General features: G+C 41.3%; 1 protein-coding gene across 4 annotated transcripts in view; it reads right to left on the bottom strand.

Moving 5' to 3' along the window:
• mpp7 (membrane protein, palmitoylated 7) overlaps window positions 1–26,528 on the bottom strand; it is a 203,917-nt gene that overhangs the window by 140,241 nt on the left and 37,148 nt on the right. For 3 of the 4 annotated variants that reach the window (XM_031903186.1, XM_031903188.1, NM_001113001.1), the window contains 1 exon segment: window positions 21,529–21,603. The exons of the other annotated variant lie outside the window; for it this stretch is intronic. The gene's annotated coding sequence lies outside the window, so the exon portion shown is untranslated. 4 annotated transcript variants of the gene reach the window in all.

Genomic DNA, 26,528 nt, shown 5'->3' with positions numbered 1-26,528 from the left:
GAGCTAGCCAAGGACACGCTGTACAAAGAAGCAGGACTGTGCTGCAGATAGTACTCATTCCACAAGGTGACTTTCACCATGGAAGGAAAAGTTGTTTTTCCTTTTGGTGTCAGATTTGAGAAATGTTTGATAAAGCGCAGAATCCTCAGAACGGAGAATGGATGGGGAGAAACGACAGACACACTGGCTGCACTAACACGCACATGTCTCCAATTATTCTGCGCATTTATCTCACTGTAAATAAAATGCGGCCAGGCCCGGCGTGATGGGCAGGGACGGACAACAATACCTGCACTTATTCCAGAAACATCCAGCAGAACCCTTGGCTTTTGGCAGCTACAAGTTTAAGGGAAACTGCATATATTGGTTTTATTGGAAGCACAAATACAATTTCTATCACAATTGTAGGGCAATGGTACATTACATTACTAAGTATATAAGCCCCTGGAGGGTAGAAGTTATGCAATAAAAGGCACTAACTTTGCACAAGAGCAGTAACCCATAGCAACCAATCAGCAGGTACCATTTACTGGTCACCTGTTTAAAAGCGAACATCTTATTGGGTGCTATGTGTTACTGCACCTTGGCAAACACAGTGCCTTTTATTACACACGGGTGCTGGTGTTTTTGTAGTTCTTGGCTTTTTAAAGAACCCATTGGAAAATTCTAACAATGCAATTACTTTTATTTTTTAAAAGATGTGTCTTTCCTTTTAAAGGAAAAGGAATAGATTCACCACATTAGTGCAACCTAGAACACTATATTTTTAGAAGCATGGTGTTAGAACACTCTATAGAAAACTGGGAAAGAATAGATTAAAGGGGAAGATTTGTTAAAGAGCCCCACACAACACAGAAACCCCTAATATACCTATCACTGTAATCTGTTCCTTCAAAAAGTATGAATAAATACCATTTTATATGCTGAAATCCAGCTGCAAAACAGTTCTTCTCTTTCTGCATCATTTGAAATCCTGGCAGGGGAGGAGGGACTAAAACATTGATGTTACAAATTGTAACAACTTCTCCACAGCTTACAGACAGCATGCAGGAACTACATAACCCACAATACACTGCACTGTGATGTGATGTTTTTTTCCTTATTGACATCATGTGTGTATTGAATTGTGGGATTGGGAGGATGCAGGCTGAAGGCAGCCTGAGGACAGTCGACTACTGTTAAATTTTTTTTGGTTTCAAAGTAGTCAGACAGATGAGCAGGAGAACAGAGTGCCGGGCTTAAGGGAGCTGTTCCAAACCATATTATTACATTAAAAATTATGAGTATTTTTCAACTTATATATATTGCAGAGTTGCTCGAAATCTTGTTTACTTTTCAAAAAGCTTAAAGAAATGCCGACACCAGAAATGAAACCTTTTTTACAGCTATCATAACAAAATGTTTCCATGCTATTTATAATTTTGCCATAAAGGTATTTGTCCGATGCTTTAACATTACCTAACTGATACCCCATGTCCCTCTATGAGGGGCGGCCATATTTGTGCAGCAGGAGTCCGTTAGCATTAGAAGCTGTAACTGACAGGCTGAGAAGGGACAGTCAGGTTGGCAAGAAAGGTGGCAAGCAGGAAGTTTGACAAATGTACATTATATAGGGAATATGTACCCCCTTTGGTAAAACAAAAGAATATTATAAAGGAGTTCCATAACCAGTGCCCAGAAGCTAATAGGACACAGCTGGGGGGCTGCTGCGAGTTATATTTCTGTAGCTGGAGGGTTAGCTACATTAAGAGACATTACAGTATGCATGGTTTTGCTGAGCTCAGATGCACTGTACCAGACAGGAGTGGCGGGGGACACATGCAGAGTGGCATTAAGGGAAAAGTGCAGTGCTGGCATTCACTCAACAAACAATAATTCCTCCTAATTAAAATATGGCCCTCCCTCAGTAACACTCATATAACAAATATTAGCTAAGTCACATTGAAATCAATTCTATTTTACCTGTATATATACTGTATACAGCCTTTTCTTGCTGTTTGTTTCCCCTAACCATAACCCAGAATGAGAATATTTTTTACTAAATGTACCTCGCAGGTTCTCAGACTTTGGTTTTACCCAAAATTCCCCAAAAAGTGTTGAACCAAGCCCATGGGCTGGAGTCCCAATTAGGGATACATTGAGGTTGAAAACTTACAGTTCTGGGTTACTTTAGAACAGCAGTAAGGTTCTAGACACATGTTATGAAAATATGTCTATATAGTGCCTATTAAAACTATTCACCCCATCCTCTTGTAATTGAACACTAAGGGGTATGTTGTGATGTTGTTTATAGTAGCCAATCGGATGCTTTGCTTTGATTTTCTAACTGTTGAAATCTAATTGCTGATTGGTTGACCTGGACAACATCACCGGTAATGCTTCACTCCGCTTTTTACACATCATGATAAATAGACCCCCTAAGTCACAGTGGATTTAAAGGCATAGTAACCTCCTTTTTCAACATTGGTACAAAGAACATGTGCTGATTACATTTTACCTATTCTGTTATTTAGCAAATCTATGGTTTTTGTTTTTTATTGTTATTATCTAAACAGGGCAAAATTTGAAAATGAAACTAAAGCCACATTGTACTTCTGGAATAAAGGGACAGCATACCCCCCTAACATTAGTTCAATAAATAGGCATGCGTGGAACATCATTTTGCCTATTCATTTGATTAGGAAATATCAATGGTTCTTGTTATTTATTACTCTAAACAGGGCACAATCTGAAAATTACCCACCGACATGCCTCTGTATTATGAGCCGCACTTTATCTAAAAAGATAACAGGCTGTAGTTGTGGGAAGGGAGGGGTTTATGGGAAGGGAGTGGGATGCTGGTTTGTTTGACTTTGCTCTTTAGGATCAGGAAGTACAAAGGGGCTTTAATTCTATTTTCAAATGTTGCCCTGTTTAGAGTAATAAATAACAAAGACCATAGATATTTATTAATCAAATCAATAGGCAAAAAGTATGTTCCACACATGCCTATTCATTAAACTAATGTTGGATAAAGGGGGTATACTCTCCTTTTGTTTTCCAAGGAGAAAACACAAAATCGGTGATTGCATGTCAGTATTCCGTAGATACTACTTTGGCAGTGATTCCAGCCTTGAGTCTGTGGGGAAGCCCCGGAAAGCCTTGCACATTAGGACACTATCTGCCCATTGCTCAAGCTTTGCCTGGTTACATGGAGACTGTGCATGAAATTGGAAATTGGCCTTTCGGCCATTCCAGGACATTAACCCTAAGCCATTGTGGAGTACTTTTAGCTTTATGCTTGGGCTCATTTTGTTGCTTAGAGACAAATCTTCTCCCAAGCTCAGGTTCTCGCAGACTATGCCATATTTCCCTCCAGGATTTCACTGTATCTTGCTGCATTCATTTTGCTCTCTACCCTTCACAAGCCTTCCAGGGCCTGCAGCAGAGAAGCACCTCTAAAACATAATGCTGCCACCTCCATGTTTCACAGTAGGCATGGGGCGTTTACGGCGAGTGCAGCTTTTGTCTTACTCTAAACAAGGCATTTAGTCTGATGGCCACATAGGTCAGTTTTGGTTTTGTCAGACCATAAAACCTACCCCAAGCTGCCCTCAGAGCTTCCCTTATGCCCTCTGTCAACCTACAGGTAAGATACCATGTGACTTTGTTTTTGTAACTCTCCCATAAAGATGCGACTGGTGAAGCACCTGGGCCACAGTTGTTGGATACACAATCTCTTCAATTTCAGACACTGAGACTTGTAAGTGCTTTGGAGTTGTCTCTTGGTAGCCTTCTCACTGGTCTCCTTCTTGAGCGCTCACTCATTTTTGGTGGGAGGCCTGTTCCTGGCAGATTTACTGCTGTAGACAACTTGGAGACATTCCTCGCACACCCTGGCACTCCAAGGTGAAGAGCTCGGTGCACAATGCTGGAGGGATCGGCACCCTCACAAACAATTCCAAAAAATAGAGAGCAATGGCACTCAGAGCAATTATAAGCAGGGCAAGCCCTTGCAAATTTTATTGCAGAGGTGCAACGTTTCGGGCAAGACAACCCCTTTATAACTGCTGTGCCATACCTTCTCCATTCCTAAATGGCTGATATAACTGTACTCTAAGGGATATTCACTGACTTGAAAAAGTTCTTATATTTAACCCCGACCTGTGCTTTGCAATCCCCTCTTCATGGACTTTCTTGGAGTGTTATATTCCCTTCATAGTGTAGGTTATGCCATGTTACCGACATGTCAGAAGGTGCATCTTCCAATTACACATGTATTTATACCACAATTAAAACCTCTTGACTATCCAACATGTGATCTTCATTTAACTCCTTATGTGAATATGAAAATTGGCTGCACCAGTGATAGTTTAGGGGTGTCCTGGGGGGGGGTGTATATTTATACAATCAGCGTATGGGGGTTTTTCATTGCAACTCATTTAAATTAAAGTGAAATTTGTTAGAGTTAGGGTTAAAACCCTAATTTTAATTTTAATTTCTGTTGATTACTGACATGTCAGAAGAGGCACCTTCCAATTACACATGTATTTATACCACAATTAAAACCCCTTGACTATCCAACATGTGAAGTGAATTTGCGACACCAGTGATGACAGTGATACAATCAGTTATTTGGGGGTTTTATTGCAACTCGTTTCAATTAAAGTGAATCTATTTCTGTTGATTAGTGTCAAAAAACAAAATTAAATCCGCTGTCTAAGGGGATAAATACATCTATAGGCACTATACAGATATGCCATTTTCCTTCCATACAATGGCTATAATGAAAAAGTACCAAATGGCGAGAAATACTGACTGCTGACAAATGAACGAATAAAATGTTAATATTTCGCTGGAAGCAAAGGCCCCTTTCCATAGCTGCAAATGAAGGGCCATTTTTGCTGTGACGGGGCTGTTGTGCTTGGCGGCGGTGCCATGTACCCGGCGGAGTTGTGTGGCAGAAGCCAGGCACAGGTATTAGTGAGCGCTGTATGGAATCGATTTGCCGCAGCACAGAAATACCAGCTGTTACAGTTTGTCCTGAGAGGGATTACCGAATATTCTTAAATTGAACTTCAATCCATCTTTCCATAAAAAGCAGAGCCCAGCGCCAGGAACGGAGCGGCAGTATCAAGTGCACCTGAGGCATTTACAATACCCAGCAGAATTGTTACAACCAGCCTTTAAAAAGGCTTCTTTTTGAAATTTCATTATTCCAGTTGTTCCTTGCTTCTATATATCACACTGTATCAGATTTTTTTGGCATATACCATGTGGAAACAGTGATATGTTAAATGCAGTGATACATTGTTGAATTTCCACCAGGCCCCTAGTAACCTCTAAGGCTCCTGTAGCACTTCTGCCATCTAGTGGCCACAAGCAGACAAGCATGGATAAATAGCAAACTACATAATACAAACTGCATTCTAATGGTTCTTCTAAAAATTAAGAAAGGTTGGGATTATTATAGAGTCAGGTCACAGCTGCTTCTAACTTTAGGTGTAATATAAATCATATCATACCATGTCAAATGCCTGGAGACAACTGAACTACTCTGGAAGTAATTAGGCATCATTAATATTAGAAATGATCAAGCTCTTTGAGGTGTTATTATTGCTCTGTGGCTGCCTTGGATAGTATGAAGGTAGTGGGATATACCTCCAGGCTCAGCCTCCATGCCCCTCTTGCTGTATGTGACCCTCAGCAAGTTATGTCAAGGAGTATTTTAATTTCAAATGACAAAATCACTGGTACACAATAAGGAGAGTAGTAAAGTTAACACAATTAGAAAAAAAATAAACACCCTTGCTAAGCAAAATAAACACAAATTACTGGAAATGCTCAAAATACCAGTGGAAAAACTCTCTGACACTCAACTACTATCCCCTCACCTGTTCCAAAACTAACTGTGAAACACTGAACTGTTTCCCCACACCTAATGCACAGTCAGCAGGGCTGCTTTTAAAAATGGGCAAATAGGGTATCTACACAGGACCCACTGATTTTGGGGACCTACAATGCCACTATGTCTTCATTAAAGGAAAACTGTCTTGGGAAACATGTTTTTTTCAAACACATCAGTTAATAGAGCTTCTCCAGCAGAATCCTGCATTGAAATCTGTTTTTGCAAAAACACAGATTTTTTTATTTTTAATTTTGAAATTTCCCATGGGGCCATATTCTTCATTTCCCAGGGTGCCACAGCCATGTGACCTGTGCTCTGATAAACTTCAGTCACACTTTACTGCTGAGCTTCAAGTTAGAGTGATATCCCCCTCCCAGCAGCCGATCAGCAGAACAATGGGAAGGGAGCAAGATAGCAGCTCCCAGTAGGTATCAGAATAGTACTCAATAGTAAGAAATCCAAGTCCGGCTTGGGACTCCTCCAGTTACATGGGAGTAGGAGAAACAATAGGTTAGCTGAAAGCAGTTCTAATGTGTAGCGCTGGCTGAAAGCTCAGACTCAGGCACAATGCACTGAGATGGCGCCTACACACCAATAGCTAAAAAAATACATTTGTTGGTTCAAAAATAAAATTTTAGTGAATTCTTTGCTATTTAAACAGTGTATTTTAGAAATAAAAAGTACCCCATAAAAATCATGACAGAATCCCCTAACTTTGTATTTTTCCTTGGGCTATGTCTCTCCTGATGCTCCTGACAACCCTCCCAAGAACCAACCCCCTCACCTGATGGCACATGGAGGGGAAATTGAATAACACTGCTTCTCACTCCACCGCCTTGCCTTCGAGCTCTACTCGTCAGTTTATGGTACCTGTGACTCCGATTACAGGCACCCAAAATTGCTTCCGACTTCGACACCACAGCCCTGATTTACATTTTTACTTTATTAAATTGTGTATCCCTAGTAATAATGACTTATTATGCCTCTGTTTTGAGCCATGGCATTGACTAGTTGGCTTGCTTCATATCACTGTCTAATTGTTGGAATCTTGAGTGAGAATGGTTGATGCCTCCCTCCCACCTTCAATATAAAACACATTCATTAATATTTGAATATTTTGTGTGTGAAACAGTCAGTGCAGGATCAACTGGATCTTTGCCCACCAAGGCCTTAAAAAGACCCTAGCAGTCGGCACCATGTCTGGCCACTTTACTTCTGGTATCATGCACTCTTCTGTTTCAGTCTCCTAACCGTGACACCTGGGACAAAAAGTATGGCAGATATGGGAACTGCTAATCCACTTGCTAAGGTAACCCAACCGCACACCCTATCTTTCTCACAGGCCTATGATTAAGGGTTCTTCCCGAAATGTGTCAGGCTGTTTGCTTTACAATAGACACACAGGTTTTTATATCTAATGGAATAAAGGACTTTTTTAGAAGAAGGAGTACAGCTTTTTTCCCCTTTTTTCTAATGTAAAAGCAGCAATGGAGCACTGCATGTAAATGATAAATCAGAATCTGATTGTGAATCAGATGAAAGTGAGTGTAGGACTGGCCAGACCAGGGATGACTTAGATGTAGTTGGCCAGCTTGAATATATTGCAATATATGGACAAACAGTATGTATGTATGTATAACTTTATTTATAAAGTCCCTGTTTTGTTTAAATTGGAGGGTGTTACCCTTATTTATAATTATAATATAAAACAGGACTGTCTACAATGCAAACATCCAGTTGATGTTGAACTGCATATCTCAGAGTCTCCTGAAAGCATTTGTGCTGCTGGTAACTTATTGCATTGCTAAGGTTAAGAGGGCTCATTTAAGCAGAGCTGGGACAAACTAACATGTTTTTACATTTACACCCTGCCCTTTACTCTGCTGAATGGCTGCAGGTCTGTACTCTCTAAAATGAAGCAAAGAGATCTGTGGCAGCAAGCAGTGCCAGTGGGTGCAATATGCTACTAATGCCATGCCCTATGGGAGGCAGAAATGACGGGTTGCATTACACCCACCCTGGATATGCCCCTGCTGCAACCCTTAGTGATCCTAAACTTGCAGCAGGAGCATTAATAAATGAACCCTATAATCTGTCTACCCCCAGGCACCAAAATGTTACTGTATTGTCCAAAAGGTAGAAACATGCTACCCCTCAATATAAATCTGGCTTAATAAGTATATCTATGTATATCTTTATTTATAAAGCGCTACTTATGTACGCATCACTGTACATATTTCTATAAAAACAAATACTGATAGATTATTCACCAGTTTAGTTCGCAAATACTTTAGTTTAATTACATTTCCTTGTATTAGCGCTACCCCATATGCAATAAAAGACACTAAGCTTGCCCAGGAGCAGTAACCCATAGCAACCAATAAGGTGTTTGCTTTTAAACAGGTGACCAGTAACTTCTCCCTGCTGATTGGTTGCTCTGGGTTACTGCTCCTGGGCAAACTTTGTGCTTTTTATTCCATAACCCCTTAAGAGATGAATGTATAATGGAACATGTCTGTGGATTCTTTAGTATCTGCGAATGTTACTGGACCCACACTATGGAAATAACAGCTCCTAAGTATCTTTACACCATAACATATCAGTATGGGCATATGATCAATTCAGAAAAAACATTTTAAAGCACAGTGTCCCTTTAAGGAGTTGCAGGGTTCCCTGGGGGCCGGAATACAAACTATAAACACTGCGGTTCCCCTTGGCCGTACAGAGCCATTCCCCTAGAATCCCCGCGCTAATAGCATCCCGGGCTATGGGCTCTTTTACAGAGCAGCCAGATTTCCTCCTTGCAGGAGTGAAACAGCCCCATGGCAGCTCACATGTGAGTCCCGTCTAGACGCGAGGAACTCGGGTTTATTCCGCTGCCAAAAAGCCAAGTCTTTCAGGACACTAAATGCATTGATATTGTGTCTATATATTGGAGAATTATGGATCTGGAAAAGTCATAAAAGCATCTGGGCTGTGGAAAGTCAAGCCGTGTTGTAACAATGGCTGAGACAGACGGACGCAGTGCCCTGTTTATTATCTGACAGGAACGCACTGTGTGTGTACGTCCCGATCCTCACCCCCGACGTGATGGCTCTTTATATTTTAAACATTTTAATTACATGAAAGTTTCCAAATATGCTCCAGGCGTGAAATAACGGCCAGTGACAGGCCAATTAAAGTTACTGGCAGCCCGGGCGCACTTGTCTCTCCGGTGTTATGTCTGACGGGGATGAAAATAACAAATCATTTGGGGACAAGGGTCTGGATACCTTTGGAAGGCACTGTATAGGAGAGTTTTAAAGGGAAAATAAACTCTAATTATAAGTAGATGCTATCTTTGAAGGGGAACTCCGGCTTCCGAACCAAAATTTGTTAAAGAGCCCCACACAACACAGAAGCCCCTGATATACATATCACTGTAATCTGTTCCTTCATAAAGTATGAATAAATACCATATTTATATGCTGACACCCAGCTGCAAAACAGTTCATCCCTTTCTGGCAGGGGAGGAGGGACTAAAACTTCTCCACAGCTTACAGACAGCATGCAGGAACTACATAACCCACAATGCATTGCACTGTGATGTTCCTTTCCTTATTGACATCACGTGTGCAGGGAATTGTGGGATTAGGAGGATGCAGGCTGAAGGCAGGCTAAGGAGAGTCGACTACTGTTACACTTTGAGTCTCAAAGTAGCCAGCCAGATCCGCAGGGGAACAGGGGGCGGGGCTTAGGGAACTGTTCCAAACCATATTATTATATTTAACATCATGAAAAGGCTGATTATATTTTAAAGAAGGAAAGGTAAAAACTAAGTAAGCTTTATCAGAAAAGTCTATGTAAATACAGCCATAAGCACTTACAGAAACGCTGCACTGACTTCTCTGCGAAAAGATTTCTTGTGTCTGTAATTCCAGTGCCACAGACACAGCCCTCTCCTGCTCCCCCCTCCCTCAAGAATGCTAAGAATTCACTCTCCCCCCTTAGGAATGTGAATCTGAGCCAATCAGCAGCAAGCTGACTCATAGTCTTACTAACTGAGCATGTTCACTTGGTCGGGGTGTCTGTGCAGGAGTGAGGCATTATGGGAACTTTCTTTACACAGCTCAGGGTTTTTTCTTCCTGTTTGGCTTCTGATCATCTGAACAGGAGAAATATGGGGAGACTTAAGGGCACTATTGAGACAACTCAAGGTTGAGATTAACTCTTTATTAGCCTTTCCTTCTGCTTTAACTGATGTTTATTGGAAAGTTGCTTAATATTATGTTTTCTTTTCAAAAAGCTTAAGTTTAAGTGTTTGGGTGGAGTTCCCCTTTAATTATTTGTCTATCTGAGTGTCTTAGTTTTTGTAGGCCAGTGCAATGCATTGTGGGAAATACTAGCAATCCAACAAGTGCTGTTATCCCCTTCTCATTAAGCCCCAAGCTCTTTGTGGGAGAGTCAGAGGGAGGGAGTCAGTTGCTGACGCAGTGATAGTTATCTAAATGCCCATTGATCTCATTATTTCCGTTGCACTTCATGAGTCGCATTTGCTCTGGGTAGTGATATATATTTGTCAAGTAGAAGTTTGTAATGAAATGAATGGGAAGCAGCTAAAGAAGACTAGCCGCATTATAATAGTTACTATAAGTGACAGGAATCAGAATGTTGCAAATTCTGCAGCTTGTGCTTGTGTTCTCTGCTCCAAATGTACCTCTGCTCTGGGAGTTCTATATATATATATAAAATATTAATACACTGTAGCTGCGCGTCCATGTAACTTTCCCAGTCAGCCAATGAAAATGTACAGTGCAACCAGCAATGCAGCTCTATAATAGCCTATAATGTTACATTGCCAATCCTTGTGCTTTCCATGGCAGTTCACAATATCACAGGGTCCCGGATACTGGTGCCAGGCCTTGCCTCTATGATCGTTACCACTGATCCTTTTAATGTGCTCTAAGCTTTAAATGGCCAGTTACACCAGAAAATACAAATACTATATACATTTATAGATACAGAATATACAAATAAAAACTTTCTAGACAGTGTCCATCCTATATTATGTAAGCTTGCCATACACAAACATTTGCTTATTTGGCAAGGTTGTTGGCCCAACTGCTGACCAAAAAGCCTCTTGGTAGAGGAGCGCCTCAGTTGGCCTCCATAGGCCTCACAGCCTTCCCTCCCTCCCTAATCATGGCAACGATAGTATAAGGTACCCAGGGGGTGGCAGTGAGTGAGCAGGTGCGCGGGTATAAGAAGTCCCTGAGGGGGTGTGGGGGCCCCTGGGGCAACAGACCCCAGTTCAATGCTGCAGCAGTTTATACTGGTCCATGTATGGCCAGCTCCCCAAACAAGTAGATCTTAACCCAATTGGCCACCAACACACTGGGCCAAATCAGGATGATCCAATCATTCAGCCCCTTGGCCAATGGATGACCATAATGGAGGCCTGTTGTGACCTTTCAGGTAAGGTCTGCGTTGTCCTCATCTGACGGGATTTACAAACCTGGCCAATTGGTACAGCAGGCTATTGAACGGGCCCCATAAGTGAGACTTTCATGCAAGACACATGCATATATACATATGATTCTGCATCATATTTAAATGTTTTGTGTGACTGACCCTTATATTTGCCTGATCCTCACCAACCTACGTCTATAATGGGAAAGCTATGGGTTTAGAGAGGAGGGTACTCAATGTCTCTAGAGGGGTTGCCTTATTCTGGAAAAGCCATTATTAAACTGCAGCATTTTATCCCTTCCCAGGAGGACACACTGTAAGAGATTTAATGGTCACTTGTGTTCATTCCCATGGTGTTAAGATGCACATAATATAGCACCACTAAAGTCGTTACCCAGGATTTGTTTAAAAGGTATTTTAACTCCTGACAGCAATTGATTTAGTACAGGATTAATATAAAATTAAGCAATATTAGTAAAGTAATAACTTTGCAATGAAATAGTTAACTTGAAATCAGTCATGCCAGTAACACTGCTCTATACATGTGTGTACTTCCCAAATCTCTACAAGCTGTAACTAAAACTGAGCAGCAGGTGGTGCCATTGAGCTGTATTTAAAATTTCTATGCAGTAGTTATCTTTTTACAGTTTACAAGAATCATATATACTTTATATCTATTTTTATATATAATGTAAATATATATATATATATATATATATAAAAAAAATATATACTTTATATATTTTAAATACCCTGATAATATAGTATATATATATATATATATATATATATATATATATATATATATATATACCTATACAGACCTATCTATACACTTGCGCATATATATATATATATATACACACACATATATAAACTATATACACCAATATCTACACTAACCGACTGTAGTTCACCATCTAGCATGTACGTTTTTAGACTTTTTCATTGCAAACCACTTTTTGATGTCCAATAGAAATCAGCTCCACAATTTGGCAAGCAAAGACAAAATGAGGGCGCAACTGCTTGCTCTTCTGGGGATGCCAGTGCCAATTAGGATGATTTATTGCAGAGAGAGCCTTTGGGACATGCACCCACAAGCTGGTGCCGATCCCCCCATTCTTACACTATGGCAGGCAGTATGTGATATACAGCAGGCTAAATCCCAAGCTAACAATACTTTCTCTACACATGTGGAACAGCCCCACAGGGACGTCATTCCAGCAATAATCCCCTTTCAAGAAAAGCTCTATAAACTGTGTGCATTCATGTTTAAGCTGGGTACTGATGTGCCTGCTGGATGGCACAATTGCCTGCCCTGTTGACTCTCCATCCTGACCCTTGAAATCTAGGCTTTCCCGTCTCCCTATAAGCCTGAATAACACATGCAGCCATACGCCAATATACAAGGCAGTATATGGCTCTATTATATTATATTATTATATATTAGTAGGGACTGCCCAAACAATGACAATACTGTGCCAATTGCAGCCAATGATATGTACTTGTGATAACAGATTTTCCCATGCTCCCCTTTCTCCTATCCCACCCTCCTTCCCACCCAGGCCCCCCTGCCCAAAGCACTGTTCTTTTGTTCTGTTTATTATAAACTGACATTAAAATAGGAAATGAATATCCCTAGCTATCATACCATGCAGGCAAATCAAGCTAGGCCACCAATGTAACCCAGCCCTGATGTTTTATGGCCACCAGTGTCCCTAAGAGACACCCTGAGTCTATCATCACTTTAATAAGTTGTGGCCAGGGTGGATAAAGCAAGCTCAGGGCCACTGCATGGAATCATTCATATCATTAAGCTCTGCTTTGATAGTTGAGACTTGGCCTTAAACCAACACTGCTTTCTCACAGGCAATACAGATGATTGTGATTGAGTTGCCAGGCATGAGAGGGGTTAAATAAAAAAAGAAAAAAAATACTGTATCTGTATTTCAAGCTAGTTACTAGTATTCTAAGACTTTAATGCCAGTGCTACTAATAAAGGAAACCGTAATACAGATGTGTTAGTCCCATTCAACTATACTAAACCTGCTATTTGCCTCTCGCCAATTCTGTCTGAACCAGAGCCATAACAGTTAACTGCTGCTTGGTTGCTATGAGTTACTAGACCAGGGCAAACTTAGTCTAAATAAGTGCATATGTGTGCATGGATAAGTGTATACACATAAGTGCCAGGTGAACTAGTAAAAATCCCCCAATCAAATGAATGGACAGAAATATAAGATTCCATGCATGGTTGGAATATGTTTTATTTAGCATTTATAGAAATGATGTGCGGGTAACACAGCCTGGTATTTTAAGGGGCGGATTTATCAAAATGTGAGATTAGGACACCATAGAAATATTCACCCACTTTCTATTAATTCCTATGAGATTTTAAGAAGCTTATTTATCAAACATTTATCATTTATATAAATGCTAAATAAAACATATTCAGTCAATAAAGCATGGCGGTGTTTCTGTAAGGCTAGTAGGGGCCTGAAATATCATTCTTGAACCAATAAAGCAAAATTTCCCATTGCTATGTGGTGATGCAACATAAAAATCCAACAAACCAGAGAGGCTGGTTTCAATCCCACTGTGAATGCCCTATGGTCCTACACCAATCCTGTCATACTTGGGGCCACCAAAGTTGGCTGCCATGTCCCAGGGGGAAAAAGTGCATATTAATTGGGGTATTTATTGAGCTCCTTACAATTTCTCCATCCAAGTTCACTAAAACGAATGTCTAAAATGAATCCCCTGGTAAGAGGGACAGCAATTGAAAGATGATAGGCAGGTACAGAGCAGAGTTTGAGGGCATGGGATGGTGCAATGGGGCACAGGGTGGGATCATGGTGAATATCCAATAAACACAGAAAACCAGTTGTCCCAGAAGCCTAAAATCTCTAATTAGTTCATTACCCAGCTTGTTTGGCCACATGGTACCCAGCAATCCAAGCTTCAGTTGAGCCAACATTTCCATCATGTGTCCTATCAGGGCTCATTATTAATGTTTTAACATAAAAATTTACAAAAGATCATCTTGTATTTAGTTGAAAGGTATATTCTTCTACCTGTCAGAGTCAATGCAAAATGCAGGGTCATCTCTTAGAGCCAAGAACAGAAACAAGAGCCAGAGCTGCTCCCCCCAATGCTTCTCAGAAACTTCCATAAAGCCTGTTCATTAAGAGCGCAGGGAAGCAGCAAAACATTTAAAGAAATTAAAGCCGCCATCTGTCAGCAGAATCCTGGCCACTATTCACTGAGCACAACATGTACAATATGCAAAGGCACTGGAAGATTTCCATAAAGGATACAGTGCCATGGAGCCCCCAAGAGACTGATAGGAAACCGTTGCTATTTACTGAGAGCAATTAGCAATTATTCCCTGCTGTGGGCACAAATGCTGAAGAGGAACAAACGTTTGCCACAATCAAGAGTCCAACAGGCACAAACCTAAGGCTGATGCCACACAGGGCTGATTTAGTTTCCTGCACCCACAAGCTCTGTTGATTTGCACTTAATAGGACAGCTTCTGTTTGTGTGCAGGCACATGTAGCAAAGAAGAGTGGAAGCCCAAAAAGACAAAATCGGGTATTTTCGGGCTGACAGCAATGGAACCAATGCTCTGTGTGCCCTGGCCCTAAAACTAGCTGTGTTTGTCACTGACTCTGATTTGGGCTTTGTATCAGTTCTTTCCAACCTTGGGCAAGGCAGTTAAATGGGATCTGTGTATTTACTTTATGCATGTATATTTCAGGAAGGTACCTTAATAGCACCCCAATGTACCCAAAGTTTCAGCTCTTGCCAATGGCTCTGTCTTTCTTCAGTAGGCACAATACAGCAGCAGTCAAAATGTCCTTTTCTTTCTATTATCACTTAAAATAACCTAGGAGTCCCATAGGTTACTTACTGGAAGTATTGTTACGCAGAGAGTTATGTTTTACCACTATCATTTGGCCTTCAAAATGATAAAAATAAGCATGATATTTACTTCCACAGAGCGGGAGACACTAACATAATCTTAACTTTAGAAGACAGTATAGTGATTAGAAAATGGAATGTCTTTAAAATGCTGCTTAGCACATACACATGTCAGTCTGTTCCCCTTGCAGGCAAGCAAATCAAAACCCTTATGGCAGTGATCCCCAACCAGTGGCTCGGGGGCAACATGTTGCTCCCCAACCCCTTGGATGTTGCTCTCAGTGCCCCCAAACCAGGTAGTTATTATTGACTTGGGGGCAAGTTTTGGTTGAATAAAAACAAGATTTCCTACCAAATAAAGCCCCCTGTAAGCTGATAGTGTGCATAGAGGCTGCCTAATAGCCAGTCTTAGCCCTTATTTGGCACCTCCATGAACTTTTATGACGTTTGTGTTGCTCTCCAAGTCTTTTTACATGTGACTGTGCTCACAAGTAAGAAAGGTTAGGGACCCCTGCCTTATGATTTTAGTTATGGTGTTAGTGTTAAGGCTGGCAAGAAAAAATATGCATTTAAGGCAGTGATCCCCAGTGGCTCAGGGGCAACATGTTGCTCACCACCCACTTGGATGTTGCTCCCAGCGGTATCAAAGTAGGTGCCATTTTTAAATCTCTGGCTTGGAGACAAAATTTGGAAGCCAAGAGACACAGTTTTACACCAAGCAGAGCCTCCTGCAGGCCAGCAGCCCACATGGGGCTACCAAATAGCCAATCACAGCCCTTATTTGGCATCCCCAAAGAACTTTTTCCATGCTTTTAACATCTGAGTGTGGCTCACAAGTAAATAAGGTTGGGGATCCCTGATTTAAGCTATTTAAGTTATCTGGGACAGCTGAAACATTTACAAAGAGGCCAATATAGCGTGCAAAAAAGCTGTCAGGTAAGAAAATATCAACAACTAGTCACTGTCAGTATAAAAGCCCTTAAAATCCAGTAGAGAGATGTCCGATTATTTTGAGACATAAATAACAGGCTGCAGCTCTTCCTTTTATTATTTTATAGCTATATCAGGCCCATGTACAAGCCGATGTGCTTCTATGAAATTATTATGCACGCCCAAGTCTGTGATGCACTTCTGTAATTTAATTTCTGCCATTTAATCTTCCCACTGTCCTTGAGGCTGCCCCTTATACGTAGCACAAAGCACTTGGTAATCCATAACCTTCACATTTCATAGATATTTCACATAATATCGGATTTGTGCATTTTGGGCTTTATTCCTGTACATTTACATGATGCAGACAAAATGCTACATTTACGTGAAGTCAAAATGGAACCTTAGCAACAGACAAAGATGAACTATAGAATTATCTTTTTTCCACCAACATTATGAGAGGCCTTAATAAGATTGACACAATTCTGGTGTCATTAGGACATGTTGAGGAAACTAGGGCAAATGATGCTGTTAATTGCTTAATTGTTATTTCCGTTTTACGGCAGGAGAGGGATCGCCCACTCCGTAAATTCTTTAGAAGACAATCCCCCATTATAGTATGGGCCTGGGTTTTGTAGTTCTTTGTTCCCAACATAAAGGGACAGTCTGTGTAAGCCTCTGTTTGCATTAGATGTATAGTATTACCGCTTTTATATGGGCTTTGTTGCCATTTGGTGAGAGAAACCCACATATCCTGAAGTTTAAGCCAAGAATGCCTTCGGCTCCCAATAACACCCAGCATTCCTAGGGTTGCATGAGATTTATTCTGTATCATTTGGTAACTTAACATACAGACCTAGGGGAATATTTGTTAGCATTCGAGACAAACACCATTAGTAATATTGCCCATAGCAACCAATCACCAATTAGACTGGTCACCTACAAGTTAGAAAACAAAAACAAATATCTGATTGGTTGCTATGGGCAACCTCACCACTGATGTTTATCTCCGATTTTAATAAATACACCTCCTAATATATATACAAATAATATCCAGAATTTGATCCTTGTTGAAGCAATAATTTGTAAGATAATAATTTATTAACATCTGAAGAAGGATTTAGTAAATAAAGAGTATATCAAAAACTATCTTTTATCATGATGCCTCACCTTCAAAAACCTGTTGTTGTTAAATGCATTTATTCAATTTTCTAAAATAACGTGAAAATATGACGGTGGGGTCATACAGTAGGCAACAAAAATAAAGAAAGCAAGGTCGCCAAGTGAGCAGATCGTAGCCCAATTTGGCTTCCAAACAGATTCAGTCAAGGGTCAGCCAACAGTACAAAATTGTAATCCAAGGCACAATGAAACAATATAGTTCATAAATATACTGCATATATTAGGCTTAGTAACCAGACTGGCTAGAGTCACAGCTTGTGATTTCCATGTTGAAAAGTAATGATGCTTTAAAGAATAACCTGGGCCAATGTTTCATAGTTCATTATAAACACAATCCCCACAATCCCTGGAATTCCTTAACAAGTGACTTGCCAAATTATTTGATGAGCCATGATTGCTCTTTATTCATTGGCTTTAATGAGAAGCTTCCCCTAGTAGACAAAGTATCAGGAAAAATAGTAGTATGTTTATTCTGCTCCACCCGGTAACAGCTTCTGCACAAACAATCTCCTGCATGGGAGTCGCCTCTGTTTTATTTAGTATCATAACAGCCCATGAAAGCCAGTATGATTCTCTAAATCCGTCATTGACAGGCACAGTGCCCAATATAGGACATTCTCTGGGGAGAGAACACAAGCTGTGCGGATGCGGAATAAACAGATATAAAGATAAGATGGTGAACTTGCGTATGTTTGGTCATTTACCAAGTCGCACCTAGGGAATGGAACTATATCTACTCCTACCTTGCCTGCACCCAGAAGCATTGTGTCCCCTGGGTGCAGGCACATGAGGCAGATATTGGCTCTTTTTTTTTTTTGCCAATATTCAGCATGTGTGCCCACACTGAGGCAGAGACAATGCTTGGGGGTGCAGGCAAGGTAGGAGGCTGATGCCAGCGGAGGCGGAGAATCAGTCCATGTGGTATTAGCCTAAGACTCTCTCACCTAATAAGACAGGCTTCTCACTAATAAAACCTTTATGATCAGTTTCCCTGTCTTTTTGCTGAGACATGGCACTGATACTATCATTGGCAAGCTGAAGCCTTGAGGAAGCTGGCACAAAACCAATGTTACCCCCGAGATGACAACTCTAGACATCTGCTGGGGCTATTATTAAAGTGCTATTTTCAGGCAGTTCTGATACTGTAGCCCAGAGTTTTAAAAGTCTGTTCAATTAATGGCATGGTACGTGCACAGGAGTGCCAGACTAACACTTTCAGACGGGTTTTGTTTGTCTTCCTCTGGATAAACTAAAAGTTAGGCAGGTTTCACTTAGACAACTTAGGTTGAACATTATGGATTTAATGGCTTTTTCAACCTCATCTACTATGTAATGCACAACTATTAATGAAATGAAATACCAGTTTGTACCTTCTCAAAAATAATCAATTGGTTGACCTTACCCAATTAAACCCATCATATTTTCCCTTTTAAGGGGTTGTTCCCCTTTGTATTAACTTTAAGTGTGGTGTAGAGGAGGATATTCTGAGAATTTGCAATTGACCTTCATTTTTAATTATTTGTAGTTTGTTAATTATTTTTTTTTTTGGCCAGCTCTCCAGTTTGGCATTTCAGCAGCTATATGACTGATAGGTTCTACCCTATCAGCAACAAGGCAGTGATTTGAATTAAAGAATAGAATATGAATAGGAGAGCAATAGAAAGATAAGTAATAAACAATAACATTGTAGCCTCATAGAGCAATGGTTTACGGGTTGCTGGAGTCAGTGACCGCCAACTGAAAGCTTAAAAGAGATGACTTCATTGCAATTAGACTATTACTAAACAATGCAGGTAAGAAAATAAACTGGTACAAATACTAATAACAAAGTGCAAAACATAAAGGCACAGATATCTAATGCAGCTCCTGTAGGCAGAGCCTCAGAATTCTGAGGGTTTCTAGAACATTTCCTACCACTCAGTACTTGTTAATAGAGTTCTTGCTTCAGAATCCATTAGGCTTAATGAGGAATAATTATCTGAAGCAAGTGCTTGGAAGTGGATTTTTATATGCATTACAGCAGCTGTTAATGAACTTGTGCTAGAAATCTACAAGCCAGCCACAGACTCTTTTTCCTTAGGCCAATAAATGAAAAAAGGGAAAAAAAACGTTTTCCACAGGAGAGATCCACTGACAAACAGTACTAAAACATTAACATGAGATAGATATGGGAACACTGCCACCACACGTGGAGTAAGCCTAGGAGGTCCAAGATGGGATCTGAAAGGAAGTATATATACAATGTGCTATGGCCAGGATCAACACTGCAGATGGGCATTTGGTCAAATCCCCTGTTCATAAAAATATCATATCAACAGTTCTGTTATTTCCTGGAGTTACCAAGACCACAAATTAGCATTTAACTAAGTATCTCAAATAAGCATCTCCGGTGCTGACCTTCAGTCTTGTCTCCCCCAACAACTGCTAAGGACCTCTTGAGAGAGGTGTTATCCCCATATTATGGAAACCTATGGACAAGGTGAGTGCAACTGACAAGCAGACTGGTTAAAGAACACAAGAGTCAAGTAAGTGCAACATTTTCAGAGTGGTCAAGTGTAGATAGAGGCATAGGGGTGATTTACTGTAATAATGGACCATATTCTTTTCAATGGACTTATATCCTAATATTTTAGAATGTATATTGGAATTCATGTGCTTCCATGGATGGAAGATCAAGGACAGAAAATGCAAACACAGCAACACCTTTTATTGGTCTGTGCAAAGACACAACCTGTTTTGGGATGAAATCCTATTATCAAGCAAGACAAGTATCTCAACACACACTAATAAAAGGTGTAGTAGTTATAAATTCTGCGGTTGCTTTCCTTTATCTTCAAAGTAGCCACTTTTTAAGCCATGGCAGTGGTGTTAGTAGGAGTACGCCAGACAGCAGGTACCTTTAGGCTACAATCTTAAAGGGGTGGTTAACCTTTAGTATGTTATAGAACGGCTAATTCTAAGCAACTTTTCAATTAGCTTTTTAATTATTTGCCGTCTTCTTAATATTTCCAGTTTTTAAATGGGGGTCAATGACCCAACTAAATGACAAAAGCTCTGTAAGGCTACAAATGTATTGTTATTGCTACTTTTTATTACTAATCTTTCTATTCTAATTGAAGTTTTCAGGTAAGTAAAACAGCTTGAAGGTGATTGCTTGGCTAGAATTTGTTCTGTACTCACTAATAACATGTAATTGTAAAGAGAAGAGGTGAGATCAAAGAGAAGAAATCTCTTTTATGCCCGGATTGTGTAATGCATATCAACCAGCAGAACATATAACGAGTACAGCTGAACATTTATAAAGGCATATCTATGGTTAATTGTAATAAATGCTGAAGATTTTGAATTGCAACAATATAAACATATGGCCAGACAGAAGTTGCACATTTACTTAACATTATGTGTAAGGAGAGACGCTTTAAGTAAGTGTAAAAGTAAACAGACGACTGTATCTAAGGGCTCTGGCACACGGGGAGATTAGTCGCGCGCGGCAAAACTCACTAATCTCCCCGAGTTGCCTTCCCCTGCCATCCCACCGGCAAACATGTAAGTCATGGAAGGGCTCTGGCACACGAGGAGATTTGTCGCCTGCGTTTTTTCCCCCTGGCGCTTTGGCAACAAGTCGCCACGACAATACCCACGAAGAGATTTCATGCGAGTTGAGCTCCAGGCGATTTGCTACCCATGGTACACTCAACAGTTAACCCCCCCTCATGTTTACTCAAGTCGCTCAGAAAAGGGTCTGTGTGCGATTTGAAACAGCAGGTGATTTGAAGTAGCCTCGTATGTTTTGACGGTGGCGATTTCCATTGATTTAGCATTGGCGTCTTGTCGCCAAATCGCTCTTTTAAAAATCGCCGGCAACAAATCTCCTCGTGTGCCAGAGCCCTTTTTCGGCGATTTGCGCGAAATCGCGCCGCGTCTGCCATCCCGCCGGCGACTTACATGTTCGCCGTGGGATGGCAGGGGTAGGCAACTCGGGGAGATTAGTCGCCCGCGAACAGGGAGTTTTGCCGCGGGCGACTAATCTCCCCGTGTGCCAGAGCCCTAAGTTGCCCTCTTATTACCAAGTATCTTATCATGCACACAAAGATGTGACTACAGACACAAAACATATGTATATTCTCTGTATGCCTGCTATCAGAAATTATATTTACCTGAGTCACCAACAGAATAGTTTGGCTTCTTTCCTGGCCAGAATAGGTCATAAGCAGTCATCAGACATCCTGAGCCTAAAGAAAAATAATAGGATGTTAGCCACCCCAGCGTTATGGCAGGTTCTCCTTGAATCCTAATCAGCAAGCATCCAGTTGGCTGCATAAATAGCCGGCAATACCAGCCTGTGTACTGCAGAATCATCCTCTGTAGCACTTGAACGCTATTAAATATGTATCAAATCCAGGATTCAGGTCAGGCCAAACCTTTAAAGCAATAGTTTTCAGACCTTTTTTCTCCAGTTAAAGCTTCCCCAGTTCATAACAAGAGGACACCGTTATAGAAGCAATAAAATCATGTGACATTAAAGCTAAATAAGATCATTTTTATTTTTTTCTCAAACTTTATAAATTCTGTACATACCCACATGTTCTATATGGTTACAGAGTCAATGTAATCAGATGTATCAGATCTTTTGTGTGTAAATCCCTCTCTGTGTGCTCCATCACTGATTAAAGCACCCCTCTTATTGAATAACAAGATATCTGAAAACACTGTTGTATGAGTTAGTCTGCCTTCGTTCAATGAGTGTCAAGGACAAGGTTCACCCCACATCTCACATTCCTTTCCCTGTTTAAGCCTTGTATTTAGTACAGTGGGCCCCCCCAGAGTCATGTAAGTTATGAATGCACACACTATGGGGCACATTTATCAATGTACGATTGGGTCAGAATGGGAAAATTTTTTATTTTTTCTAATTTATAGAACTGTTTGTATTTTCCACAATATTTTCGTTAATTTCCACTTTTTTGTGCTTTGCATCAATTTGTGCGACAAAATCGTATTTGTCTCAACAACTACAAAAGTTTTGGAATTCATTCAAGCTTCGGTATCGTAACTTTCTTTTGGCCAGGTTGGAGCTGCAGAGTGCCATTGAGCCCTATGGGAGACTTTCCTTGGGCCGGGTTGGAGCTGCAGAGTGCCATTGAGCCCTATGGGAGACTTTCCTTGGGCCGGGTTGGAGCTGCAGAGTGCCATTGAGCCCTATGGGAGACTTTACTTGGGCCAGGTTGGAGCTGCAGAGTGCCATTGAGCCCTATGGGAGACTTTCCTTGGGCCAGGTTGGAGCTGCAGAGTGCCATTGAGCCCTATGGGAGGCTTTCCTTGGCCCGGGTTGGAGCTGCAGAGTGCCATTGAGCCCTATGGGAGACTTTACTTGGGCCAGGTTGGAGCTGCAGAGTGCCATTGAGCCCTATGGGAGGCTTTCCTTGGGCCGGGTTGGAGCTGCAGAGTGCCATTGAGCCCTATGGGAGGCTTTCCTTGGGCCGGGTTGGAGCTGCAGAGTGCCATTGAGCCCTATGGGAGACTTTACTTGGGCCAGGTTAGAGCTGCAGAGTGCCATTGAGCCCTATGGGAGACTTTCCTTGGGCCAGGTTGGAGCTGCAGAGTGCCATTGAGCCCTATGGGAGACTTTCCTTGGGCCGGGTTGGGGCTGCAGAGTGCCATTGAGCCCTATGGGAGACTTTCCTTGGGCCAGGTTGGAGCTGCAGAGTGCCATTGAGCCATATGGGAGACTTTCCTTGGGCCGGGTTGGAGCTGCAGAGTGCCATTGAGCCCTATGGGAGGCTTTCCTTGGGCCGGGTTGGAGCTGCAGAGTGCCTTTGAGCCCTATGGGAGGCTTTCCTTGGGCCGGGTTGGAGCTGCAGAGTGCCATTGAGCCCTATGGGAGACTTTCCTTGGGCCAGGTTGGAGCTGCAGAGTGCCTTTGAGCCCTATGGGAGACTTTCCTTGGGCCGGGTTGGAGCTGCAGAGTGCCTTTGAGCCCTATGGGAGACTTTCCTTGGGCCGGGTTGGAGCTGCAGAGTGCCTTTGAGCCCTATGGGAGGCTTCCAAAATCATGCATTGAAGGTTCAAATGATCATTCGGATACAAAAATTTCATAACTTACGCGATATTTTCGTACAACCACGATACAAATTTTCACACAATAAACGCACATCCAAAATTATCGTATTTACTCCGAATTTTTGCCAATCGTACTTTTAAACATTCTAAATTCTGGCTTTGATAAATCTGCCCCTTAGTTTTAATTTAGAGGAAAATGCAGACCTCTTATGCTAGAAAATCATCCTCGGCAAAAAATGCAGTGCAATCAGGAAATACACATTTGCAACTGTGCCACTCCACATGGGGCCCAACAGAAGCCAGATGAGACAGTCAACCAGTCTATGAACCCAGCAACCCAACACACTGTTAATACCCAAGTGCACTGTTAAAAAAATAATTGCAGCATAGCTCTGCTCTCCAGCTTCCTCCATCTATTCGTTTATTTGCAATATGACTGATCCAATTGTTGCATCCTTGGGCCACCAATTCCATCATAACATAAGATAAAAAATGCATGCAGTCAGGAGGGGATCACATCAACAAACCAGTGCAGTCCTTGTCCCAACAGGAAAATCAAACCTGCCCAATTTTCTGTCAGATATTGGTCAGGCAGGCCTGTCTTCCTATCAGAAGAACTAAACTGGCAGCTTTTATTGGCCCAGGCTATCCATTCCATACATAGCAGCCAACCAGCAAACCAATCACCTTCCTCACCTAGCTGCAGGTACTTGTCCTCCTATAAACATACACAGGTCTTCTGCACTCCTAACTGCCAACAGTAGATATAGTTTTTTTACCTGGGTGGAGAAACACCTGTCACCACCCATGATGCCTGCCATTAACATGAAAGGCAACCAACAGCCTGTCAATGGAAGTCAATTGTTGGGTCAGCCATGATCGTAAATTTTCTTGGACTTTTATTCCCAAACGTAACTTTCCTAAAGTAAGCCGATTTATTGAAAGAATGCATCCTGCACAACTAAAATACAGAATGGCAGGCCTTTACACTGCTGGAAAGACAAGCACAGTAGTAGGATTTCACTGCAGAAACCTGAGCTGAACCTTGGGTTTGAGAGCAGGGAAATCTAAGCAGCATGGAAGCCAGCCAGAGGTATTGCCACTAGCTCATACATACATACCTATTTATAATTAAATCATATTGCATTTCCATCTCCAAGCACGGAAGCTGACTCTAAGCACAAAAACTGACTCATGACACAAAATTCTAAAATTCTAATCCAGTAGAAGTGTACAAAAGGAACATATAGGTGTGTCTGGCTGCTTTGTTTTGGGCTGAATACCTGTCCAGGCTGCAGGGATCATCTGAGATACACTGTTTTTTATCTGTAAGAAGTGAAAGAAACCCCATATGGGGAGATATCAGTAGTGAGGAGTGCTGGTATGGTAGAGCAGAGGTATTTGTAATGGCCTGGAACCGATTCTTAACCTCTCAGTTACTAGAGCCACTGTAGTGGCACAGAAGCCAAAAGTATTGCTGTGCCTACAAGAAACATACATTTTTAACATACATTTTTCCAATTTAATATATTCGGATTGTGTACATAATGCATAAAAATGCCCCAGGGGTTTTTCTGCCCGCAGCCTGTTATTTGTATCTGGCCAAAAAGGCTCAAATGCTGCATTTTGATACATGTGACAGTGCAATAATACAGAGATATGCATGAATATGTTTTTAAAAATGCAATATGTTTTGATGAATTTTGTATGCCTTTCTACAAAGGTACATTCGAACATTTTCAGACACATATTGAATCTGCATCGTGCATGGCTAATTAGCAATTAATTTAAATGCATGGCAGCACAGAAATCAATATAGCGCTAATTAGCCTTGCAGGAGGTAGATTTAACATGTGTCCAGTTTTGAGGAGTGAAAGGAGTGAAGTGGTAGCCCTAAACTGGAATGATTGCTGTATCATGTCATGGTGATAGATTAAATGTACTGTTCCTTTAATCTCCTGCTGTGAGCCCTCCACTTGAGATAATCAGGTCTATTAAAAGTAGGAATCCAAACAGCTGAACATAATGTGTATCTCATCCACAGAAGCCTTCCCAGCACAACTGCATTTACAGCCAGTGCGGCTTTCGGCTCCAATTGTGAATCCTGCAGAGCCCTTCTGCCTCTTATGCCGGGAAGCATAAATAAAGTGTGTATATAAAAATTCTGCCCCACATGGGAAAACCATAAAACAACAGAGACAGTGCAGTTGGGATTCTGCTATTATATCAGTGATAGGTTCTATATATTTTAAGATATGGGTTATGGTACACACTGATGCATAGTGAGATTGCCTGGGTAAATACAAATGACAAGGCTCAGTATGGAAGAACAATACGCAAAAAAGCATTCATTGTACTTGAGTCTGTAAAATCCCCCCAAGGCCAATAAAACCAAACCCGATGTCATGATGGTCATAATGATCTGCTCCAGGCCTTTTTGAGAAGTATTTCACATTACAGTTTTCTATGAAGAGGATTCATCTTCATGACATGGTGCTGGTTAAAACCTCAGATATTCAGAGGAACATTTTTTGTGTGAGAATCCTATGAGTTGCTGGTAGTAACCTACATAGCTGCTGGCATCCTCCACTACAGGTCAGTTCCAATTTCCTTTTCCAGAAAGGCTCTTGGAGATGGGCAACTAGAAGGATGTGCACTGACCAGCGTTGCCACATAGCCAGTAAAATACATGCCAAGCCTGAGGCAGGTATTACAATTTTACCGGAAATGTACTTGCTTGTAAATTTGTAATCTAGTTAATTCAGCCCCAGGCCTTTCTCCCCCCCCCATTCTCACCTAATCCACTTAATTCCATGCTTCAGGATGCGGCTTGGTTTTCTTGGCGTTTAAACTCCGCCCTGTGATGTTGTTGTCCTGTTCATTTGTCAACTCCCTCCCCTTGAAACCTGTCAGCCGGTATAGTTTCTAGATAAAGATGGCAACCCAAGCACTCACCAAGGGCCACAGGGTGGCATCCAGTGTACATGTCCCTTCTTGCTGATCCCCTGCCTTTAGAAATAAATCATTTATACTGTATAAATGCAGGGAAGGTTGGCTAGGGTAAATTGGAAACACACACACACATCTGTGTGATGTA

Source organism: Xenopus tropicalis, chromosome 6 (assembly GCF_000004195.4).
Source record: "Xenopus tropicalis strain Nigerian chromosome 6, UCB_Xtro_10.0, whole genome shotgun sequence".
Classification (NCBI taxonomy): domain Eukaryota; kingdom Metazoa; phylum Chordata; class Amphibia; order Anura; family Pipidae; genus Xenopus; species Xenopus tropicalis.
The sequence above is the reverse complement of the archived record's forward strand: the minus strand, read 5'-3'. Positions and strand labels throughout refer to the sequence as shown.